The sequence below is a fragment of the Vulpes lagopus genome, chromosome 7, assembly GCF_018345385.1.
Source record: "Vulpes lagopus strain Blue_001 chromosome 7, ASM1834538v1, whole genome shotgun sequence".
In the NCBI taxonomy this organism is placed as follows: domain Eukaryota; kingdom Metazoa; phylum Chordata; class Mammalia; order Carnivora; family Canidae; genus Vulpes; species Vulpes lagopus.
Window position 1 is genome coordinate 14,271,581 of NC_054830.1, and position 15,115 is coordinate 14,286,695.

At 45.5% G+C, this 15,115-nt stretch overlaps 1 protein-coding gene across 5 annotated transcripts in view; it reads left to right on the forward strand.

Annotated features, from left to right (window-relative positions):
* Nucleotides 1-15,115, forward strand: part of GATAD2A (GATA zinc finger domain containing 2A) — a 110,405-nt gene that overhangs the window by 10,142 nt on the left and 85,148 nt on the right. The window contains exon 1 of one of the 5 annotated variants that reach the window (XM_041761796.1): nt 3,603-3,899. The exons of the other annotated variants lie outside the window; for them this stretch is intronic. The gene's annotated coding sequence lies outside the window, so the exon portion shown is untranslated. Of the gene's footprint in view, nt 1-3,602; nt 3,900-15,115 lie in introns of those variants that run through there. 5 annotated transcript variants of the gene reach the window in all.

The window sequence follows — 15,115 nt, forward strand, 5'->3', positions numbered from 1 at the left end:
ACCCCAAAGTGCCCCCCCATCAAAATAAATATTTAAAAGTAATAAAAATACAAAGTAAGGAAAGTGGTCAGTGTTCTTTTTCATAAAAGTACTTCTAAAAAGATTTGGTATACTTTTGAATGAACAACCTGTTTATTCTTTAGAGATCTCAGAAAACAAGTGGGAGCCTAGTGTCACTGATAGCAGTAATCTCAAAATTAGTTAAACTCTACAGAACTAGGTCTGCTTAGCCTTCAAATTTAAGTAGATAACAATTCATTCTGTGTTTTGAGAAAGAAAGGCATCTACAAAGTTTAGAGGGTAATGGATCCATCCCTTTTTAGCCCTTTCTGCTCCCAAAACCTCACACTCCAGGTGTGGCCAGCTTTGGTTTTTGCCTCTGCTATTCTGGATGCCTGGGATGTTCATCTGTTAAGAATTGGCTCAAATGTCACATCCACAAAGATTTCCCAGACTCCTCCCCAGGCAGGAGAGCAGCTCCTTCCTCTGTGATTCCTGTCTTTTCTATGAATGCATTTTCTGCATTGAAATCATTCTGTGTCTGCCACTGGCCTGTGAACTTTTGGAGATGGTGCCTGCAGGCTCTCTTATACAGTTCTTGTCCATCAGTGTTTATCATATAAGACATTGTGAATTTGTCCACCAGAAACTTTAAGGAAATCTCCCAATTAAAAATAAAAAGTACAGTACCTTAAACATTCAGTAGGTGATGCTACTCCTTTTTAGTTTCATGCTACTGTGGAGCCTTTTCTGCTATAAAAGAGGCCATGAACATGGAATTTGGCCCAAATTTCTTTAGTCCCTCTGTTGTGCTGAAACAGGCTCAGATGATATTTAGAAGTTTATCTAACACTACGTTAGAAAGATAATTAGAATATTTTTGCAGTGGTTAAGATGGAAGGAGGCCTGGCTATTATTAGCAAAGATCTGATCTTTGAAGGGTATTAAGTTTAAAATGAATTTGGAAGGAAATTTTACTTAGCTAAATAACAAGTATTTTTAAAGTATCATATTAACTGATATCTCTAAGTATTAATTGACTGCCTTGTTTTTAGGGCAAAGGGAAAACTTTGGCAAAAACATGGTTCCAGCCCTATTTGTCTTTTAATTAGTTTCTTTAGCTTTAGAATGGAATCTAAAGGTGATTGCATCATATTTCATAATCAGCCAGCTGTTTAGTCCAGTACTAGACACTGAGGTAGCAAGGTCTTCAGTCTGAGCAGCCTTAGCATTTGCCTGCCTGAGTTCTGGCGACCCCAAACAGGTCTGGATTTACTGTCACTTTTTCCATCTACACACCTGGCCCTCTGTATTGCAGAAATAAACCCTGTAACTACTTCACCCTACCCCCACCCCTGCTTTCCCACCTGGAGATGTTGGCACTGCCCTTTGGAGCAGCCCACCTGTCACCAGTGCACACCTCAGTCCACAGGGGTGTGCCATTAATATGTTGCAGCTGATGCCTCTCTCTTTAAAACAGGGTGGTTGTCACCTTGGTGACTCACACAGGGCTTGCCAGCTCAGACTCTGGAATCTCTATGTCTATCTCAAGTCTCGGGTCTCCCACCTGACCACACATTGCTGTGTTTGTAGTTAATTAAGTTGGCGTTAATCAAGACCCAGGTGAGGAGCAGTGAGGTAATATTTTGCTTGTATTGCTTTAATATACATCATCTGATTAATAGTCCTAGAGTAAAGAAGTTCTCAAAATATAAAGCTGCCAAATTACAAATTACAGTGAAAATTCTGGATATTTGCTTTTAACTTGTCCTTGTACATGGAGTCAGGGAGCCTCTTGCATTCATATACCAAGTCACCTGTTTGAGAATAAGACTTTTTGTTTGGTTTTTGAATTTGAACATTTGAAATTCTTTGTAGCAAAGCAAATTGCTGACAAAACTGGGTCAGGGAAGGCGTTTGGGGGTCAACAGTTTGTATTTTGTATCATTTTTAGTTTGAGGAATGCTTTGCTTTTGGCCCAGGGGAGTTGTGCCAGATGTTGCATTAAGCAGTTGGAAGATTTGGGGAGTGGAGTGGGGGATGGGATGGGATCAAAGACAAAATATTGCTAATTATGTGTGGAACTCCACACAGAATTAAAATGGACATTTTTGAACTTATTGTGAGGGGCACATAGAAAAACAATTTTATTTCTAAAAATTGGTCTACATTGTTTTTCAGGTTTGGATTCAAGACCAATGGTGGGTTGAAATTACATTGAATCTCTTTTAAAAAATGAAATAGAATAGTTAATATCAGGATACACTGCAAGTGTTAAAAGTATATTTGGTGTAACTTTTGTTTCAGTTGTATGAATGTATATATATATATACATTTTTTTAAAAGATTTATTTATTTATTCATGATAGAGAGAGAGAGAGTCAGAGACACAGGCAGAAGGAGAATCAGGCTCCATGTCAGGAGCCTGACGCGGGACTCGATCCGGGGACTCCAGGATTGCGCTCTGGGCCAAAGGCAGGCGCCAAACCGCTGAGCCACCTAGGGATCCCCTTATGAATGTATATTAAAATGTGTTATAAAACAAATTAAAAGCCACCAATTAGGAATCTAGGAGTCTTATGAATTGTTTTAACTCTGGAAAAAGAACATGAAAAGGGCCTTTTTGGGTGATTTTCAAAACAATCTTGATACTGATAGCCTTGTAATATTAGATACCTAATTTTTCTTTTACTTCCTTAAGATTTTATTTATTTGAGATAGAGCGAGAGAGTAAGCACGAGCTGGGGGGGCGGGGTGGTATGGGCAGAGGGAGAAGCAGACTCCCCACTGATCAGGGAGCGAGGCTGGTGTTGGGGTCAATCCCAGGATTCTAGATACTGACTCTGACTGAGCCACCCAGGCACCCTAATTTTATTTTTCTATTTAAATTGTGTTCCCCTTTATATAGTTTAACATAGTGAAAGCCCATCCTCTCTCAGGTTAGACTGTTTCTCGTGTTTCCTTCATGTGACTAAAGAGGGAAGGGTGCAGATTTGCTGTCTGGTGTGTGTGTGTGTTTCACCTTCTCCCAGGGGCACGGGGTGGGGGGAGTGGTGCAGATTGGGAAATAGCTAGAGAGGGACAGCAGTCATCCTCAAGTGTCTAGAAGTGGGTGGGTCTGGAGCTTACTTAGTAGAACTGTTCATTGCAAGAAGTGATGGTTTGGCCGACACCTGGGACCGCAGCTTCTGTGTGACGACCCCCATGGGGAAGGCATTCTAACCTCCGTTTTCAGAAGAAGCTAGTTGCTCCAGGTCATGTAGCTCAGCTGGAGCGAGGTCAGTAGTGAGTACACAGTGAGTCAGCCTTGGGCGCGGTTCGCCAGGCTCTGCTGCCGGTGAGCTGGCGACCACCCCTCGGCCCTGCGGAAGGCGCTGGGACTTCGTGGGGAGGGAGTCTGCCTGAACCCGCGTGGGAAACCAACGGGCGTAGCAGGGCGGCGCGTGGAGCGCCGTCGGGAGAGGCGGCGTTTCCGGGGCGGTGCCGGCCTCCCTTGCCCCGCCCTCCCCGCAGCATTGCCCCGCCCCACCGTAAGGCCCCGCCCCTCAGCCGTCTGTCCCCGCCCAGCCGGGCGCGGGCGGGCGGCGTCGCCTTTAAGAGCTCCCCGGTGTTTTGGGGGCCGCGGGCCGGGCGCGCTGACCTGGTGCGCATGTCCCGGGCGGTGACGCCGGCGCCGGGCTCCATGTGTGCGGCCGAGGGGCGCATTATCTGGCCGGCGGCGCGGGCGGGCGGGCGGACCGGCGGAGCGAGCGCCGCGGGCCCGGGCGGCCCCACAGGCGGAGCGAGCGCGCGCGGCCCGGCGCCCCCGGCCCCTCGGCCGCCCGGCCCCGCAGGCGACCCCGGCTCCACGGCCCCGCGAACCCGCGCGCTGCCCTAGGGCCCGGCCGGCCCGCGGCCCGGTAAGTTCTGGACCAAACTTGGCGGGGCGCAGGGGTCGGGGGGTGGGGTCGGGGCTGGGGTCGTGAGGTGGAGCCTGGAGCGTCGGGGTGGCGAGGGTCGGGCAGGGTCGGGGGTCAGTGGGCTCTGAGGGACCCCCCCGCGTGAGCATGGAAAAGTGAGAGCGAGCGAGAGAGTTCTATCTACTCCTTGTATTCTGGGAGCGTCTTCCTAGCGCTACCCTAGAAAGTTCCGCGCTCCGACGCCGCCCAGGCACGTGGGGGCCGGGCCGGGCGGGGGTCCCGGAAAGTCTCGGCGTCGCCCCCCTTCCTTCTGAGCTTCCTCCGGGGCCGGGGGAGGGGCTGGGCCTCCAGGGGTCGCTTCCGAGCGGCCGGGACGGGCGGGGGAGGGGGTGGCGAGAGGGCGGCACGTGGGCGCGCGGGGCGGGGGGTCCCAGGCGGGGGGGGGCGGGGGTCCCGGGCGGGCCTGGCCGCTGCGCTGAACCCCGCGGCGGCGGCGACGGCGGCGGCGGCGGAGGATCCCGTGTCAGAATAAGAGTCCCCGCGCGCCCACGCCTGCAGGGCCGGCCCTCTCCCTGCTCGCGCCCTTACTGCCTGACCCCCGGGAGCCGCAGGACCCTTCCCCCTCTCTGGACTTAAGCCCTTCATGGGGCGGTACACTTTAAATTTGCCTCCGCGTTTAGGCGGTGGCTGTATTGATTTTTTTTCCCCACCTGGAATGGGTCGGCATCAGTGACTAGACAGCAGCAGCTGGCCTTTTAAAGGGATTATTGCCAAGAATCGGAATTGATCACTTCAACAAGGAAAGGCTTATGGGCAGGGCCCCAGCCTAGAGCGTGATTGACACTTGGTGTGCGTGCACACACTGGGCCTCAGAAATGAATGGGGATCCCTCCATTAGGAACTGAATGTCAATCCTTAGGTGCGCATTTCTGCCCTGCCCTGGGAACTTTGCAGGGGCTGTTTAATTTTGTGTATTTGACCCAGCGTCTTTAGCTCTGTAGTTCATCCTTATCTCGAGAGCTTTGGATTCTTTAGATCAAAGTCCGGATGAGTCAGTTGAGTCTTTAATTTTTCTTTCTTCCTCACCCTTTTACTTCTTTCAGTTTTCTTGAGTACACAGTGCTTGTTAAGTGTCTGGTCCTGTGTGTCCATTTCGGACAGTGACACCTTCTGGCTGTGGCAGCACAGATAAACTGAGGGACAGACAGCCTTCTGTGTAGTTTCTTTAGACTTGTACTGATTGTCCTTTGATGTTCTTTTTTTTTTTTTTCCTGGTAATAGTTACAAGTTTTCTTTTAAGTTAGATTAGGTGAAATGATGTTTGCTGGCACCAGATCAGGATGCTAAGATTAGTAGCATGTTACACCTGACAGCAAGCCATGGAGGAGGGCTGGATAAACCATACCAGTCCCCAGATTTGAGTGCCTGTTAAATACAGGTATCTTCCTTGCCCATAACACTCCAGTATGGTGGAGGATATAATCCCTACGTTACAGGCGAGGAAACTGAGGCTCTTGGAGGCTAGGCTGCTTGTCCAAAACTACTGAGTGGTGCAGGGGCAGAACTTGGCTTGAGCCTGATGTTTTTGAGGTTTGAGCCCAGGAATGCTCCTGTTTGCAACCCACTGTGTGAGCATTTCCTGGGCATTGCTAAAACAAGAGGCCATGTACTTGTCTAGCCTCCATTCTACTTCTCCTAGGAGTTGGGGGATGGATGACCTGATGACTTAGGGACACCATTGTAACCCTCTGATGTCCTCAGCAGGACCTGCTGGCCTTGAAGGAGCCAAGCCACAGACCTGCTCCTTTGCATTTGCTTCCTCAGCTTCCAACTCAGAAAAGTTGGCCCTTTTCTAGAGGAAGTCGTTTAGAATGGAGATTTTGAGAGCATGAGAGCAGTTTGCTAGATCTTTTCCTCATGTAGTCTCCCATTCTTCGTCTTCATCCCATATTACTCCTCTAAAATTCTGAAGCTGATATTTACAGAAGATTGCCTCTCATCTTGGATGTGATGTAGAAATTGGGATGGGCCCTGTGTTACCAATTTGGATGCATTGTTATTTCCATTCAGATGACATCATTTTTTTTTAATGTCAAGTCATCTATATTAATGCAGTATTATTTGGCAGATCCTACAATCGTATATTGTGATAGTGAAGAAAGAAATAATGCTACTTTTGGTAGAAAAAAATCCTGGAAGGATTTGTACCAGAATGATAACAGAATTGCTGGGTTAGGGGGAGGAGTGTTTTTTTTTTTTTTTCCTTAAACTTTTTGATATCTGTGTATTTTGTGATTATTTGAAAAATAAGAAATGTTTTAATTTTTTTATTTTTATCTTTTCAAGATTTTATTTATTCATGAGAGACACAGCAAGAGGTAAAGACATAGGCAGAGGGAGAAGCAGACTCCCTGCAGGGAGCCCGATGTGGGACTTAATTCCAGGACCCCAGGATCATGACCTGAGCCAAAGGCAGACGCTAAACCACTGAGCCATCCTAGTACCCCAGAAACTTTGTTTTTTTTAAGATTTTATTTATTCGTGGGCGGGGGTGGGGGGTGAGCCAGAGACACAGATGGAGGGAGAAGCAGGCTCCATGTAGGGAGCTCGAGGTGGGACTCGATCCCAGGACTCCAGTATCATGCCCTGGGCTGAAGGCAGGCGCTAAACCACTGAGCTGCCCAGGGATTCTTCAGAAATATTTTTAAAAAGACATTTTTATTCCGTTACCATTTTTTAAAAAAGATTTTATTTGACAGAGCACAAGCAGTGTGACTGGCAGGCTCCCTGCTAAGCAAGGAGCCCGATGTGGGCCAGGATCCTGGGATCATGACCTGAGCTGAAGGCACCCAGGTGCCCCTATTACTGATGTTAAGTAATCTCTACACCTAATGCAGGGCTCGAACTCACAACCCTGAAATCAAGAGTCACATGCTCTAGTGACTGAACCAGCTAGATAGATACCTCAAGAAACATTCTTAGAGTAATAAAACAGATTTTATTAAATTCTCAGTTTTTCAGTAGCTTTCACTTATTTTGCATTATTTATTTTGTGAATTTCTGGATTGCAAGGAGTGATTTTTGGATAGGTTTATTCAATAAATATCAGAGTTTACACTATTCCTCTGACACTGTGCTAGGAATCCCTGCTCAGTGGAGTTTACCATGAGATTAGTGGGAGAGAAATTATAATCTCAAAAACATGGAGAAAGTTTTAAGGGCAAGGAGAAAATGATGCTGTGACCTGGTGAGCAAGACTCAAGGGGACCTTTCTACAACTGAGATTGGAGGATGTATAGGAGTTAAATAGGTAAAGAGAAAAAGGAAGAGCATCTTTGATAGAGTATCTGGGACTGAAGGAAGATTGGGGTGGTTGGAGCAGAGAGAGACACAGAGATTAGAGGGTCTGGGATTTACTTTAAGAGCAATGGGACCCCCGCCTGTCTAAGAGGATAAGGCAGGGATTCCTGTGATAGTGTTCACAGGACCACCTTGGGCTTCAGAGAGACCACTGAAGGATGTTTCTGAAAGACAAGGGTGGGAAAGTAGCGAAGCCATTCGAATTGCCTCTTTCTTCTTCCAAGAGATTTCTACATTTATTTTCTTTCTTTTCTTTTCTTTTCTTTTCTTTTCTTTTCTTTTCTTTTCTTTTCTTTTCTTTTCTTTTCTTTTCTTTTCTTTTCTTTTCTTTTCTTTTCTTTCTTTTTTAAGATTTTGTTTATTTATTCATGAGAGACACAGAGAGATAGGCAGAAGGAGAAGCAGGCTCCATGCAGGGAGCCCTTTGCCGGACTCGATCCCAGGACTCCAGGATCACGCCCTGGGCCAGAGGCAGATGCTTAACTGCTAAGCCACCCAGGCATCCCAGTTTTCTTTATTTCTTAAGTAATCTCTATGCCTAACATGGGGTTTGAACTCAAGACCCTGAGACCAAAAGTCACATGTTCTACCAACTGAGCCAGCCAGGTGCCCCAAATGTTGGCATTTTCTGATATTTGTCTTTTTAAGGGAAAATTAAGAATGACCCTCAGAGTCTTGAATATGTCAATTCCCAAGAGAGACTAAAATGTAATGGCCTTGCCACTGAGTTCAGTTAAGGACTATCAGTGTGCTAACAATCTCCAAAAGCATGGGCAACTCAGATGCTCGTCGAGAGAACTGCCTGCTTGGACTTGTGATGTTTCTGTGCCATTAGATGCAGTGAGCAAGGTTATTTTCCCTAGACTCTCCCCTGCCCCCCGCCATAATTGAGTTAATTTATGCTCCTTGTAGAAAACCAGAAAGATTATGAAACAGGTGATTAGGTGAGGTCTTTATGAGCAGTCGTCCTGGGGTAATAGAGCATCTCTGGGATTTCCTTGTACAGTTGTTGGGGTGGGAAGTGTGGCAAAACCAGAAGAACAAGTTGACAGTGTCATAGTTTGAGGCTCATAGAACTGTGTTGCTTGCTAAGTGTGGTCGATTGTTAGAATGGATGCTCTTGAGTGAACTGTTTTAGAAGGTTAGCCAGACAGTCTGGCTTCAGGTTGCTATTCTTTTGATAATGATGTTCTAACTGTGCAAAGCTACATCTTGCATAGAATTAGAAGGCCACGTGTTAAGGTTGAGAGAAAAGACAGGACCTGAAGTGGTGGCAGGGAAGTGGAAGTATTGAGGCTGGTGTTCTTAGAAACAAAAGTACCAGCTGGGGACAGATTCTGCATACTTGTGGATGCTGGCAAACGCGATGCAGGACTTTTTAGTTAAGAGGAATGTCAGACCATGGGCTTATTGCCCCTCCCCTCGTTTTCTAGGCTGTATTTGTGACCTCTTTTTGTCTGATGAAAATGTAGGTTAGTCTTTTAGAAGACAAAGGAACTTACTCTAATTGAATACCTGCAGGTAGCCTTAGGAAGTGACTGGGAATCCTCTGGAACCCTCTAGGGTGGCAGAGGAAAGAGCCCTTGCAGCTTCTCAGTGCGCTGCACCCACTTTCTTTTGATCCTCAGAAAGGTAACCCTGTATCTCGGGCAAGTTTGTCAGGGGCTTTGCCTTCTTGTTTCCTGGTTCCTTATATGAAAGGACTGAAGGCTTAATATCTGAGAGTTAGACCACTGTTTGAGATAGAATGTGCTGACATTGGACAATAACCTGCAAGTGGGCTTGAGGTAGGAGTTTTGGGGAAGGTTTGAAACTGTCGCATTTTGAGGTTGCTTGGCCTCAAAGATAGCTAGCTGCAGCTGGGGATTGAGGGGCGGTAGGGGCAGTTGGGGAGAGGGCAGAGGCAGCGTGGGGTTGATAAAGTCTCCACTTGTTGAAGGTTGAATCTTTCATTTCAGCCTTTCCTCCTGCAGCTTTGTCTCCAGACATGGTACTACTTGACCCATCATACTGATCAGATCTTTTGATTGGAATCTTTAAGCTTAATTTGGTTTAAATGAGGTGATGCCTTTAAGTCCACTTTAAAAAATACTGCTGTGCTATTGTGGCCAAGCAGTCCTCACCCAAGGCTTCCTGCTGTTTGCTGAGTGAGAAGTGAGCCCCTGTACCTATTCCCAGGCAGCAGGTCCCTGCAGTGGTGTCCTAGACCCCTGGATTTGCCTTAGGTTGGGTAGGTGTAAGTTCCACTTGCTACTTCTTGTGATGTGACCTTGCTGACTGAACCTTACTCTCTGTTTCCGGTTTCTAAAAAGGAGGTAATGTCTTCCTTGAACAACTGAGTTGGAATATGATAATAAATGCAAGTGGCTTAGCACAGGACCTAGTGTATATACAGTTCAGTGAGTGCTGTTACAATGAGAATGGATGAGGCAGAGCACAAAGGCACTGCTTTGCTTCGGGTGTGGAGCACCTCCACACTTTTAGGACAAACTGTCACGGCTTTGTGCCCCTTGGAGCCGTAGCCTGTCCCCATGTTCCAAATGGAAGAAGCCAAAGTCCCCTACAGAGGGTGACACTTTCTAGGGCCACCTTGCTGATTATTCTACAACGGAGAGTGGGTTCCAGCCTTTATGAGTTCAGATTTTGTATGTTTTTTCCACTAGCCTGGGCGGGACCCTAGTGATACAGAATAGCTTAGTTTGTGGGGCCCCAGCAGGGGGAAAGGAGGTAGCCCCTTTTCTGTCTTTGCTAAATCTCATGTTCTCACTTTCAGGAATAGTGCCTCCATCTGTGAGATAGGAAGATGTTTGCCAGGCAGATCTGTCCTACGGGGTCTTGCCTTTAAGAGCCAAAAGAGGCTACTTCTGGCTTTATCACAAGTAGTCTCTGGCCAGGGATGGGAAATGGGTTGCCTCCTGATGGTGCTTGTAGTGGCAAATGGGAGAGCCCAGGACTGAATCCTAGTCTCCTTCCAGACTTACAGCTCTTAACCTGGGTTAGGAATTTGATAGATCGGGCTTTGCTGAGTAGTTTACTGCTTTTCAGCTTTGGGTGAGTTGCCTGGTTACCAGGCCTCAGCTCTCCTATCTGTAGGCAGGGAATATATCTTTGATCTCATAGGATGGCTGTGAGGACAAATGGGAAATGTTCGCAAGTAAAAAGTATCTTAGCTCCTGACTCCTCCATTCACCTCTAAGACAAAATTGACCCCCAGATGACAACTACATGATGAGCCCCATAAGATCTTACATGTCAGTTATCACACACAATGAAACACTCAGATTGAGGAGTTAGATTTTCTTTATAACAAAATCCTACCACAGCCTAACAATTTTGAGGTTTTTAGAACTCATTGTAAGGAGCTTTCATCTAAAAAGGTCATCAAATTATTTGGAAGGGAATTGAAAAAAAAGAAAGAAAGAAAGAAGAAAGAAAGAAAAGAAAGAAAGAAACCCTGTGGTTTTAAACCTGCATATAATCCCAGAATAACGTTTCCTCTAATCCCAGTTATTCTGTGCAATTAGCCTTTTGAGTCAGTGGCTTTTAAATTATATTCCACACATTCTTACCTTAGAGGCAGCTGCTCAACATAACCTTGGAGGTGGACAGGTTTCAGGTCAGTATTCTCTTCACTTGAGTTTCTGGCTGGTGGATTTCTGTGGTGGTGATAAGAGGTTTTTAGTTTTCTTGTGTGTTTTGGGCAAGTTTACTCAGCAAGTTCTGAAAACTTTGCCACTGCAACCTTATTCACATCCACAGAGGAAACACATTTTTCCCAACTGCTCAATGATTTGGGGAAAGTAGGAGTGTAGCAAACTGAATTCTTGGTTTGAAGGCATTGGTTGAATTGGTCAAGCCATTCCAGACCTGTGATATTCTCAGGTTTGTGTATCATTGACAGTTCAAATGATTGAACTTCATTTTTTGGTTGTCTCCTGTGTTATTCCTGTGCATGTAAAGGGTTTGTACCTGCCCCTTCAATGGCACTGTTTTTTTCAGAGGATTCTGAATCCACGCCCTCCCTGGGATTCTCTTATATGCACTGGAACCCTGGGTGATTTCCAGGTTTGATTGGTGTTTTCCTTAACACTTTTGTTTTTTGTTTCATTAACTGGCCTTAACAGTTTGTATGTGGGTCATCTTTCTCTTGTTTCCCCCTTCCCAAACTTTGCAATTTCCTTTGTTGATGTTTGTCTCTGCTGAAGTCTGGGGAGGAGGTGGGAACCTAGGTGTCAATGGTAGGAGTTGCCTGGTCTGCTTTTGAAGTTTTCTTGGGCAAAGATACTAACATACCAAGTCTGGGTGGAAATGAAATTGCAGCCTTGTAGTCAGTTTATATTTGTCAGAGCATTTGAAATGTAACTATGTTTGATATTTGGGCCCTAGACAAGTCTAGGATTCACCCGGGACTAGCTTGCTTCTGTATGCTGTTTTACTGAATGCAGCACAAATTTCAGGATGAGTGGAGCAGCTCTTGATGTTACAAACTGGAAACTGAGGCCTGAGAGGAGGAGTGGCTTGCCTCTGGTTTAATTTGCAGAAGGAAGGAGAGCATAGCTCTTTGTTCTCTCCTGGAGCTTCCTTGGTCTGATCTCTGTCATCCTTTTTTTTTTTTTTTTTCCTTTTAAAGATTTTACTTCTAAGTAATCTCTGTACCCAATGTGGGAATTGAATTTACAACCCTGAGATCAAAAGTTGCATGCTTTATCAACTGAACCTGCTAGGCGCTCCATGTCCTTATTTCTTTATGGCTTGGTCAGTTATTAATTAATTCATTCATTTATAATTTTAAAATTTAAATTCAATTTAATTAACACATTGTGCATTTTTTAATAAAGATTTTATTACAAAAAAAAGATTTTATTTACTAGAGAGAGTGCGCGCATGCACACACAAGCAGGCTTCTGCTGAGCAGAGAGCCCAACCTGGGGGTATGTTCCAGGGCCCTAGGATCATGACCTGAGCCAAAGGCAGATGCTTAACCAACTGAGTCACCCAGGTGCCCCATGTAGTGTATTGTTAGTTTCAGAGGTCGAATTTAGAGATTCATCAGTTGCATATAACACACGTTCATTTCATCAAGTGCCCTACTTCATGCCCATCACTCATTTACCCCATTCCCCCAACCACCTCCCCTCCTGCAACCCTATAGTTTGTTTCCTATAGTTAAGAGTCCCTTATGGTTTGGCTCCCTCTTTCCATCTTATTTTATTTTTACTTCCCTTTCTCTTTGTTCATCAGTTTTGTTTCTTAAATTCCATGTATGAGTGAAATCATAAGGTATTTGTCTTTATCTGAGTGACTTATTTCACTTAGCACAGTACCCTCTAGTTCCATCCACTGGTTTGGTCAGTTCTGTTTTGTACTAGGTCCCTCCTCAATTAGGAGGGCCACTGTCAGGTTTCCTTCCTTATGGCCTCATCATTTTTTTTTTAAGTTTTTATTTTAATTCCATTAATACAATATTTTTAAAAGATTTTATTTATTTATTCATGAGAGACACACACACAGAGAGGCAGAGAGACATAGGCAGAGGGAGAAGCAGGCTCCCTGCAAGGAACCTGATATGGGACTTGATCCCAGATCCTGGAATCACGCCCTGAGCCAAAGGCAGGTGCTCAACTGATGAGCCACCCAAGGTGTCCCTAGTTAATATGATGTTCTGTTACTTTCAAGTATATGATATAGTAATTCAACAATTCCATATATCACCTGGTGCTCATCAGGACAAGTGTACTTCTTAATCCCCAAAAAGCCTCATTTTTTTTTTTTTTTTTTTTTTTTGAGCCTGAAGTCATCAAGGTATCTGTGGTGTAGGGATGGGAGAGGACATAGGGAGGAAGAACTAAGGACTGCTGGAATCTCAGGGCTGCCTTTAAAAAAAAAACAAAAACAAAACTAGCAGTGTTTCCTGTTTTGGAATCAAGTGGGTGACAGCTTTCAATTTTGAGAGCATGAAACTCCTTTTCCTGTCTATTAAGAAGAAAGTAATGGCACTTATTTGCAGAAATCCTTCAGGTGACTTGGTGACCATTTCAAGGTCAAAGCAAGCAACTGTGAAAGTAAGGTGGAATGGGCTAAATGTCAGTTGCTGGGCTTCAGTGGTTGACTGCTAGTCCAGGGAGAGGGGTGGAGCATTAACAGCCAGTTAAGGGTGCTAGATGATTCTAGAATAGTACAATCTGGTACTGGAGTAGTCTTTAAATTGTATCACAGAAGTGGTTAGAGAGATTGAACATGTTTTGTTTGGAAGAGAGAAGTTTGGGGGTGGGGGCCATGAGGGATTCCAGGAGGCCCATTGGTGAGTCAGTATCTGACAGAGGCCTTTTCTACTCCTGGTTCAGTAGGCACCCACTCAGCTCCTCAGGGAATATGGATGGGGTTCTTCTTTTCAGAGAGAATATCAGGTGACCCTACCACAAAAGGCAGTGAAAGTGGACAGATCTTCACCTGGGGAAGGGGCTTAGCATTGGGTGAGCTTTTCAGACATGCACCCATTTTTTGTGGAGGTTAAAATGATGGGAGAGCTTGTCTACTCTGTTGCCTTGTTTTATGGCTTAAGGAAAAAGGAAACTTAATTTGGATAGAAAAGTTAGGGTAACATTGGTCTGTTTAACCAGCCTTCTGAGTTTATGAACTACTGTTGGCCTTTTTTTTTTTTTAAGTTAACCCACTGATATTTAAGAGCCTAAGCTGCTCTGGAAGATGCCCCATGTAGTGAAATGCAGTGTAAGCTTCTTATCAACACATGGTGGCGTGAACAGAGCAGGAGATATATTGCTGGCTGTGAGATTCTCTAGACCTTCCTAGCAGGCTAGCTGGGATGGGTGACAGGGATGCAGAGATGTCTTTGCAGCCAGGTGGTTCTAGCCCCAGGCTGTGAGTAACCCTTACTATACTCCAGTGTGCTGTGCAAATGTAATTTTTTTTATATGCCATGATGTGAACAAAATGAGGCATCTGATCTATCACTCTCCACTCTCCAGCACACTCTTCTGAGAAGGGGCTGTTTTTTTGGTCTTGGGAGGTCTATAGTTCTTGTGGGAAAGGTTGGTGAGGTTGGACTAGACCATTTATAAAGGGTATTTCCTTGCAGTGGAGCATCAAGGATGGATGGAGTTGACAGATAACCCTCCCATACCTCAGGGTTTCATGGAAAGTCATAGCGGGAAATAAGGTTAAAAAATTTTTTTCAGGTCATTCCAGTTATTGCCTATGACCTTAAATGGAAGACTGTTTACACTTCATCTGAGAAGCATGGAGAGCCCTCAGAGATTTGTGAAGAGGAGAGTGTTCACTTTAATTGAGCAGGGAAGCCAGTTAGGAAAAAGGGACATTGATAAAAGTCAGGCCTGAGCTAATACGGCCTTGAATTTGCCTGGTGGGGAATAAAAAGCAGGAACAGGTGCTAGAGACACTGTGCAAGGAGACTGGGTGGGGATTAGCTGTATACTAGGGGCTAAGGACAAACCATCTGTGTATTCAGAAACTGGGGTCCCTTCCCTGCTTTGCCTGTACTGTACTGTACTGTACCCCTGGGATCTGGTGATGGCCCTTTCCTGCCCTGGGGTTTTACGGCCACATAAGGGAGATAGAATAGGGTGCCCTGAGAGAGAGGGAAGAGTGAGTAGGAGCATGTCTGAAAGGTGCAGCAGAGTGAGGACTGGAAGTTGAAATAGGCTCTACATTTGTGGGTCTTTGGTTTTAGGGGTGCTGAATGTGAGCAAAGATGAGTTGAACTGGGTCCTGGAGAAGGTGGTCTGAGGTAATGTCTACTGCCTGGGAGAAGGTGGACTTTTGTGAGACAGCCTAGCCTGTGGTGCTGGATGGCTCCTCTTTGTTTTACCTGGCTGGGA